The sequence below is a fragment of the Amblyomma mixtum genome, chromosome 9 (assembly GCF_055824585.1).
Source record: "Amblyomma mixtum isolate Tamu chromosome 9, ASM5582458v1, whole genome shotgun sequence".
In the NCBI taxonomy this organism is placed as follows: Eukaryota; Metazoa; Arthropoda; class Arachnida; order Ixodida; family Ixodidae; genus Amblyomma; species Amblyomma mixtum.
In genome coordinates, this window is record NC_143020.1 from 68338959 (window position 1) to 68349692 (window position 10734).

Sequence of the window (10734 nt, forward strand, 5' to 3'; positions counted from 1 at the left end):
TAGAAGAATGGCAGTGACGACGAACTGCAGAGCGTGACGATGGGTCTGACAGGAGGGATTAACACAGAAGAGAAGATCTAGGGCTTACCGTCACGATGAAAGAGGTAAGGAGGTAATGGGCGGATGAGCGCTAGACCAGGGATCTCCTGGGCCGTAGCTCTTCTTGAGCAGACGGCCAAGGCCCATGTACGCACCGAAGGTGGGACGTTTGACACAATCATCAAACAATTCCGCCGGTTCGATTAAGCGAAGGGCAGCCGAACTTTTGCACAGTTCACGCGGTTACCGAATACAATCGCGTTGTCGCCCTGCGAAGACTGGACTTCACCGTGGGCCCCGCTGACCACTGAGAGCCTGACACGACTTTTGCACCAGAAACTGTTGCTTTTCAACCACCCACACCAGACAGTATTCCAACAGTATCCCTCATACAGGCTGTTGAAATCTGCTGAAGTAAATTGAAATCTCGCTGTTCAAAGTTAACGTTTATTGTCGTCCTTACATGCGAAAGCCGTACCTCCATTTATGTAAAGAAGAAGTGAAAAGCTTTATGAGAATAGGTATTGACAAGATGTGACCAGCTGCAACGACAGAACGGCACTCCTGACATCTCTCAGAGAAACCCTGGGAGGGCACGCCTGAATATTGAAGGCGCTTCTGGAGCGGCTCCTCGTCGAAAGTGGCGCCAACAGCGAGATACTCGACCAACTTGTTCACAGAGAAAACCGCTGCCAAGAAGTGCTCAGGCACGAACTCAGTAAATGCATTAACGACATCAAGGAAACAGTAAGGCAAGAAGTGCTTGCACAAAATCACCGCGTTCAGTAAGGAAGCTGGTGTGAGCTGGTTTGAGCTTAAGAGAGTTTGGGATTTCCTCCACAATTACATAATTGCTACCGGCAGGTTCCCTTGCTAATGGTACCCAAAATTTCTGCATTGCAAAATCATTCAGAATTTTTCTTGTATTCGATTCTCTAATCTTTATGCCCGTTTCTTTTTTCCATTCATTTTTTCTTATACTTTCTTTTTAATCTATAATTTCATCTTTAATTCCTCGGAATACGCACCATAGTTAAATAATTAGTTTCGAAATAAAAGGTAATCCATTAGCATAGCACCAATTTACCTTCTTTGGGCTCTACTCACTGAACCCCTGCCAATCCCCCGTCGTGGGCCCGTCGTGGGTAGGTGTCATGCCACCAAGGCAACAACAACAACAACATGATGACTTGGTCTACATGCGACCGAGCGCCAGCCTCACAACTTATTGCCTTTTGTGGAAATATGTTAGGCTGCGGCAAATCCGCGTTGTGTACCGCACTCCGGATATTCGCTACTTGCGAGTCTGGATCCTGCCCCGGTGCTACAGTCACGCTGAAGACGCGCTTCTATCATTGATGCATCTTGTGCGTGCTTCCGGCGTTGAACACGGCATGGGATCTTTCCTCTCCCTACTCCTTTTCCCTATCACTAGTCCACTGAGCCACCCTGATTCGCATTAAAGGATTAAATCGATATTTGTTGCATGATTGCTGATGTATCCCACTTAGATTCTTAGGGTATTGGACACTGCGTTCTTTTCACGGGACAGGATTTCACGGGACAGTGATTGCCCGATGTTGGTGTGGACAGCGTTAGCGACCCTTTGAAGCCTCGCAACCGCTCTCAGGAAAATTTGATGAAAGATCCCCAAAGAAGCAGCCTAAAAGCCGGATGGGCCGCATAGGTCACGTGGAATTGTGGCGTCGTCACACCCTGCAACACTGGACTGTGAGCAAGCTGCCCACCATGACAGGTGGCAGTTAAGTGAATAATTTGTCGCGAGAGGTTGCTCGGGAATAGCAAGACCTACTGAACTACAGACCTGAGCTCATGGCGGGGTTCTGTGGAGCAGCATGGGCCAATTGTAGTTACCTTTTTGGCCGTTGAGGACGCTCGGTTGACCTGTTCGTCTGCTATGATCATCACCATCGTTTGCCGTTTTGTGCGCGCTATTCAATACATTTGTTTCGTCTTTCTCTGCTATTTTAACATCAGCAATGAAAATAGCTGTAATAAAGACATTTTTCGCTTTGTAAAAATATAAAAAAACGTCTTTTTGTGTCCGCTTTCTTTTCGTCGGCACCACCGGCCTAGCATAGATAAACGGATGATAATGATTACGTGGGCAAACGATAAAACTGCCTTGTTTGAATTAAAATGATGGAGGAGGCCATTTTTTCAACAGGTATATATTAGCGCCACGCAGCCCGTAATGCTTCTATCCTAGCGGCAAAAGGCATGAACTACAACATGCGCGCTGGAGCAGGGCCATTTGTGCAAGACCTCCTGAACTACAGACCTGCACAAATGACCCTTCTCCAGCGCGCATGTTCTAGTTCATGCCTTTTGCCGCTAGGATGGAAACATTACGGGCGGCGTGGCGCAAACATGTACAGGGTCCGTCAAAAGTTCCAAGGCCACAGGGTTTGCTTTTGAGCAGCATAGTCGGGCTGTTGAGATACCCTCGAAGCTCAAAATATCTGTAGAGAATATAGAAGAAGGATCGTTCTACCATCTGAGAACCTCGATAGCTCTATCGGAATCTTAAGTGCCAGGATATACCGATGAAAAGCGGACCATGTGGCCTGGGAACTTTTGACGGACCCTGTACCTGTTTAGAAAATGGCCTCCTCCATCATTTTATTTCAATTAAGGCAGTTTCGTCGTTTGTCCACGTAATCATTATCATTTATTTATCTATGCTAGGCACGGTGGTCTGACGAAAAGAAAGCGGACAAAAAGGAAGGCGTTTTTATAGTCTTTCAATGCGAAAAAAGTTGTTATTATGGATATTTTTATTGCTGATGTTAAAATAGCACAGGAAGACAAAACAAATGTATTAAATATCTTGCACAAAATGGCAAACATTGATTATGATTATAGCAGACGAACAGGTCAATCGAGCGCCCTCAACGGCCAAAAAGCTAACGAAAGTTGGCGCACGCTGCTCCATAGGACCCTGCCATATGTGCAGGTCTGTAGTTCAGTAGGTCTTGCATTTATGCATGTCTGTAGTAGAGTAGGTCTTCGGCAAGAGCAACCTGGGTCGCGCAGCACCTGCCATGGCAGGGCAGCGCAGCATCCCTTAACCGCTGCACCACTGCGCCAGGAGTAGTATGAGGACTTCCAGCGATCTATTAATGACAAGTAAAGGAAGACCAATTTAGCATGAACGGGAATTTACGCTTTAACGCTGTTGCTTCAAACACTTAAGGCGGAGCTTAAGTGTCTCCTGCTTTTTTTTTTGTGGTTTTCGAGTGGCCGTTCGGTCTAGAGCATGCATTTTAATTAACGTTGCGTATTCCTCGTTTGAAGTGTTCCCCACTTGCTCCGTTTATTAGTTTTTTGTCTTCTTTCGTTTTTCGTCGGGGCACTAAAATCTGCAGTGCGCTAGCGCCAGCGTTTGCGTTCTCGTTCATTCCTCTGCCTGGCCGGTTACACTTAGACAGCATTTTTATTTAAATCCTTAGAGGTGCTCCTACAGGTAGAATTTCCGCAATGGACCTCTGACCGAGGTATTGTCTTGAAAAACTTCAAATAAATCCATGTAATTTCACATGCAAAGCGGTAGCAACCCGCAAAAAACTCCCCCCTTCGTGACGCACCTGTTCGTAAGACGCTTCGTCTGCAAATTGCTTAGAGCAAGGGGTGACGTTGATAATTATTTCTCTTTGGCTTTCATCCAGCAAAACAGGAAAAACGCCCCGTACAGCCGGTACGTCATATGTGAGAAGTTCCACATCTGTGGCCGTGGCCTTGCATTCGCTCAGTGAGAAAGTCAGCCACAGTTCTTAGAGGGTGACGTACAAGTCCGGCGAACAACTAGTACCTAATATAGTCGAGGGTTCGACGGAAGCCCGTCTGACGAGGGAAATTCAGCATATCAACAAACAAACTTGCTCGCCAAATGACAAGCCAAGTGATTAACAGGACACGAGGCAATCTACCGGAGATATACATCCGCATGATACGGAACGTTTTTCCTACATAACCAGCAGTCCATCTCGTTTCCATCCAGTTGTGAACAAGGCACCCGTGGTGGTGCCGTAACGTCAATGCTTTTATATTTGTTCATTTTTATTGTACGACTTAGGCGAGTTTTTGATTGTTCATAATTTAAACTAGAACTCTACACCTCACGTATCTCACATACCGTCGCGGCCTCGTGCTACACCAGGGTCGACCCGAGTTAAGAGTCGCTCCATGTCTTTGATGAACTTAGCGATCTTCTGGTTCGACTGCTGCAACCTTCAGTGAAGGGCGATTTAAGTATTTTCCTTTTATACGCTGGTACAGAAGGTCGCTAGTAACTCTCGGCGAAAAGATTTTTAGTAGGGCAAGGAAGCCTTCTGATTCTCCACCCATGTCTCGCTCGAGTCCTCTAGCAGAGAGTACAATTCCTTCAGCTTCCGCTCATAGTTCCGCTGGTGGAAGGCGGCTGCGCGGTCATAATTCGCCACCCATACTTACATGTCCTCCAACGTTTCGTCGTGGAAGGATGGAGTGATTGAGTTTCATGAAGGGTGAACTGCGGGGCGCATCTGAAATGCTTACTTCTCAGGCTGCCGGGGGTGGAAGCCATTGTCTTTACCCGCGTTGTCAGTAGGCCAAACACAGCTTGTAGGCCACGCCGGTGGTGCGTCGCCTTATGGACAGGCGACGCGTTCAGTGTGAACTTCAAGGGTGTATTCCGGGTAGCGTTTGCAGGAAATATGTCTCAGAAAAAGAAAACGTTAGATGAAGTCAGAGAAGGTTTACTAGTACATATTAGGACGCGTAGAGAACGAAAACTCGGAAGTAGTGGATGCCGCCAGTCCACATCACGAATAAGGCAACGCAAATAATAGTACAGGTCGACCGTATGGAGGCGCCACGAGAGTTTTTCTAGTGTGGAAATATGCAGCAAATGTAATAAATGCACAGGGTCGTCCTCTTCTCATGTGAATGGAAAAGCACGGATTTGACGCAAATCCTGCAGACCTATACTTTTTTGTATTCAGCACATAAATGTCCACGTACAAGAGGAGCAGGATGTTGGGAGATACCCCCGATGCCTTCGTCTGCTGTCTAACTGCTGATTACTTCTCAAGTATCGAAGGTATTCGCGCACGGGTTGACTGTACGATGCATGTTGACACTCGAGTGTGATACAGGCTCCACTTCACTGAGTCAAACAACCGAGCTGTGATTCAATTTGTGTAGCTGTCATGGCCGTTTCCGCGTGCGCATGTGTGTGTTTGGGGGGTGATGCATAGATATAAAACTAACCTGTTATACTTTACATGCGCATATCATTTTACACTAACAGGCAGTGTACTCACAACAAGAAGCGACAAAAGTTATACAAATGTCCAAACCTTGCACTGCCTTGATGTATATTTTAGTAACGCCGTCTTTCTTCAGGAAAGCCAGCCAAAGCGGAAAACCGGTGGGAAAGGGACACTTACCATTTGTTTAACCACGGCATAGTGGGGCGATCAAATCTCGAACTATAACTAGCTGAACACGAGCGAAGACAACCTAGGAAGTCACAGGAGATGTTTTTCCTCAAATGCCATCCGGCATTTCGCGCCACAGAAAAGCACGTACTTTATGCCCTACGCGAAAAGGCCAGGTCGTATGCCGTTCCTCGATCAAATGCTTTTTTTTTTCGCTCAAAAACCGCATGGTAGACTCTAAGCGTAGCCCGTACAGTCCCTGAAACGCGTTTCTGAGCATTTGGAGGCCTCTTGCGACACTGACTAACACAATAATGACAAAGGTTCGACGAAGCGAAAGATTCGGATCGCGCATCAGCGGCAGTCAAGTGATGCCTAGTAATGTGCGCCCTTCCGAAGACAGCTACTGGCGCGGTAGAGGCACATGCAGAGAGGCTAGCTTAATCCGTTTGACTGAAGGTACTTGTCGAAAACGGGGGACGTGTCGCAGATGAAGTTCTTGCTTTAAAAAGAACGTGAATTGAAGCCGACTGAATGAGTTCGTCTGGTAGCATGCTGGAGCCGTCCGTAAAGATAGAGAAGGTACTAAAAGGCATTCTTAAGTTGTTAGTGCAAAGCATTTCGTGTATCTCGCAGTCACGTTCTTCATTCTATGAAAGCAATGCTGGCGTCACCCTCGACCCCCCTCCCTTTTTTCTTTATTGCATTTTCACAACGGGTACAAAGAAGTAAAACATGTCAGCAACACTTGCACTGACACGGCAGGTTAAATTTTTTTCAGTTCAACCAAGTCATCCAACACATTTAACCAAGTTGGCTGATCAGGCAGTGCCTGATACACTTCCTTCAGACGTATGACACCTTCAATGAAATGCTCGCGTGGAGATCTCACAACTACTTCTCCATGGATGGATTGTGTCCTTGTTTTCCATAAACTATGGAGGCCAAGGAGCATAATAGTACAGTCAGAGGTTATCTGCGTGAAGTTGTCCCTCGACCCCCCTCCCCCTGGAGATTCCACTTATGTTGAAGTAAAGTCTTAAGCCTTATCAAAGAGCCTCCACCTTTACCCTTCAGAAGTACCACCCACCTGCCATGTCATACCGACACCCTATGGGGGGCTACCGTCTTCCCACCGCGACCCTACACTCTAACCACGAATACGCCTATGTGGGAGTGAAAAGAGAGTAAAGAGAGTATAGTGAACTCTCTTTTTACTCTTCTCTCCTTAAAGTGTAGATCCTCCGCCCCCAGCCACTCTACCGTCCCCAACGCCATCTATCAGCAATCAAACGAACTCTACAGTACAGAAGCGTCACCTTGCCTTCTAACGGCAGAGGGACAAGGAAGTGCCGCATGTACATGGCACGAATAAAGTTTTTTTCTTAATAATCCCACAATATCTGAAGAAAGCTTCATGGCCACAACAATATTTAGCGTTTCTTTCAAAATAAATTTGCAGCTTAAATGTCAGTTACCATGGTTTGCTTTGCACGTCATTACTGTTTCGTTCTTCATATCACTGCTTTTAAGCGTCTTAAAATCTCTGATGGCACTCGAAATTTTGGTTTGAAAATAAAATCTTTTACTTCTGCTCATACCCAGCTTCACAGTCATAGCTGTGTATGTCATATTTCTGGGAATATATCGAGCCTGCGTGTTCGTAGTCATATGTCATAGAAGAATGCTCCACCGTTCATGTGCTAACTTGAGAAAAAGCTATCATTGTGCCGTATCTACCCGCGTATGGGCCAATCCAATCTTTTAAAACAGTGCCCTTGAAGGCTGGGGACCACCAATACCCACATCGAGGAAGGGAAAGGCCGCAATACAATAAGAAACGCGGAAAAGATCGAAAGAAAAAGCCGCCAAATGAATTCCATTGCAAAGCCCTTTTTTCTGTCCGTCACTGAACCTTCAAAACACTATACGGCGGTTTCGGAGGTATTTTCGGGGCAAGAGATTTACGCGCTCCCGTTTTGCAAGGAAGTCGCGATAAAATTGTGAGATAAATACGATAGACAGATAAGCGCGGACCTGTACCGCCCTTCACTCCACGGTTTAGTGGCCTAGTACAGCAATCAAGGCTAGTACCCTAATGACCATTTTTGATTTTAGCGTGTCTTCATGTACAGGAAGCATGTAGACATTTAATGGCTGCACCCCGAGTTCTATGACAAACAAACATGCCTCACATACTAGGAAACAGCAGCTGACGCCCATTTTCTCGTGTTATGGTGCCCAGCTTTGTGAACATCCGTGGAGAATTACTGCCAATATGCTACGACTACAGTGACGCTGCGAAGTTTTCAAGTTTCCTGCCAAACATTATCAATGCAAATGAAGGTATTGCCTTTGGCCGTCTCCTCCCACGCATTCACCAGAATGTATTGTCATTTGAGTCAGGCGCTGTGCGCAGTGCACTGGCCCGTTTTTTTGTTTATAACCTCAACACTGTAGCTATTCGGATCTTGTGAACTGCATGATGGCGGCTCAGATCTTCCATTGCTCCACCAAACTGACATAAAAAATTTTATTTTCTCTTTACCGAAATAAGGGACGATGTATTGACCATGCAATGTGCGAATAGGACCGTAGTCCAGCGTCCCATGCTCAGCGGACCGGACGCTTCTAGGAATTTGTCAACGGTATCCAGACAATATTATATAGCGTTCTCTTGTTGATGGATTATGGTACTGTAATGCTTTTTATGTCATGCCCCAGGAAAATGCCAACACTCGGTGAGATATGGATTATGAGCGGCAGCTCAAAGTGTAAATTTTTCGATTGGATAGATCACATACGGTTATGAATTAGCCCAAGTGCAGTACGGTGTGGAAGGTACGGCCGGTATTGCTTTATGTTAGCTGTTTATGGTTTATGTTAGCTGAAATTCAAGTTCATAAAAAGTATACTCACGTCACAGAGACTCACAGCGCCGTTCCTGGGAAACCCCTGGTTATTTCACGTTGTCTTACAACGCGATCTCACTTCAAAGAGTAGGACACTACCTCTTGAGTTGCCATAGAAATATTCGTTGCCTATTTGCATTTTCCAATTCCTATGTAGTTCTACACTTTCCTTCTTTACATTAACTTAAGTTTCAACTTTTTGCGCACTTTACCTGTCGCTTAAAGCTCTTTATTTCATCCAGCTGGTTCCCAGCATACTTACTAGTTAGTTGGATAGTCCTTTGCTGTCACTCCGAGTCAGCTCTGTTTCTGTAGAAATATTTTAGCACCTTAGCTGCCCTCTTCGTATCGTCTAATTTCCTCAGGAGTTCTTCATATTATTACGTGACAGCAAGCCACTGAATCCAGGACTACATTCATTGTAACACATTTTATTTGTCGGAAAGAGCTTGCTGCTAAGAGGTCGCGTTAAGTGGTCGAGAGTGCATAGCCCTTGACGACTTTGTCAGCCCACTCCACCACCAGAACTTGCGTTGTGGGGTCAGAGCTACCCAGCACGCTATCTCACCGCTCGAGAGAAGGAGCGGCAACTTGATAACCCGGATGTGTCTCTATTTTGCAATCCCATATGACAAGATCGTAGTTATCTCGTTGGCCGTAGTGTTTACAGTTCGGGTTATATAGATCAGGATAAATGTGCGAGTGATGTGACTCGTATCGATCTCATCGAGAGAGGAGGCCACGTAACATGTTGTTCTTTAATCAGGCTTTTGTCCGGAAGGGTGAAAGTTCTATCTAGTTTAAAATGACTGGTGCGATCATGATATGTGATCATGGAGTCTGTCGTGAAATTCAGGGAGTCATACTCATCCACTGTCCGGTCGACGAAACCTCGAGCTTTATTGTTGGCTGCCTCGTTCCCCGGATTCCCCGAATGGGCTGAGACGCATATGAGTTCGGAATAATTTGGTGAGAATTTGGAGGCGTTAAGGATAGGACTACGTGACAGATGGTGATAGCATGATTTTAATTGCGGCAGGCCTTGCGCGTGGGCTCTGTGCTGCGCCACTGCCCACTTTGTCGACTTCTAGTCCGCCACACTACTCGGGGCCACCGAGGGATCATCCAGATTGCCTGAACTAGAATAGCAGTGACGATAAAGCGCAGAACGTGACGACAGGAGGGATTAACACAGAAGAGAAGATCTAGGCCTTGCCGTCACGATGAAATAGGTTAGGAGATAATGGTCTGATGAGCGTTAGACCCGGAACCTCCGCGGCCGTAGCCCACCTTGAGCCGACGGCCGAGGCCCATGAACGCACCGAAGGCGGGACGGTTGACGCCATCATCAAAGAATACCGCCGGTGCGAACAAGCAACGAGCCACCGAATTTCTCCTCAGTTCACGCGGTTACCGAAAACAATTGCGATGTCGCCCTACGAAGACTCGACTTCACCGTGGCCCCCGCCGACGTCTGAGACACTGACATGACTTTTGCGCCAGGAACTAAAGGCAGTAGCCGCCATTGCTTTTGAACCACCAGGACCAGACAGTATTCCAGCAGTATCCCTCATACTGGCTGTTGAAATCTGTTGAAATAAGTTGAAATATCGCCGTTGAAAGGTAGCGCTTATTGCCGTCCTCACATGCAAAAGCCGTACCTGTAATTCTGTAAAGAAGAAGTGAAAAGCTTTATGAGTACAAGTGGAACAGGTATTGCTTGACAGTATGGACTGCAGAGCAAATGCTTTGGGCGCTCTGTACGGTGATAATTTTTTCTTGTATTCACTTGTATTCACACGGCATAGTGGCCAATGATATTGATACGTGGCGGCTAGAAGCAGCAGTAGCAACAGCAGAGGTAACCTGCTACGCAAGGGACCGACGGCTTGGAGTAGTCTCTCAGCACACAAGCGCGCACCTCAGCGTCGTCTTCGTTACAAACCACTTCGTCGTCCTCCCAGCGCCCGTAGCATGATCCCCCCTCGCGGCAAAAGCACCGTCCCGGTGCGCACTACACAGGCCAGCTAGACGGCGAGTTGTAAGGTTTGAGGCGGGACACATGGACGATGTCGGTGCGGGGTGCAGCGGGCGGGGATGGCGGATGTAGCGGGGTGATCTCGTACGTCACCGCGGTCACCGGCCGTACGACCCGATAAGGGCCTGTATATCGGGGAAGCAGTTTTTCACAAAGGCCCACACGGCGGGAAGGGACCCAGAGTAACAGAAGGGAGCCAGGAGAGTAGGTGACGTCACGACGGCGACAGTCATGACGTCGTTTCTGATTGACTTGGGAGGCCGACAGTCGCTGGCGGGCGACAAGACGGGCAGCGTCGGCGCGA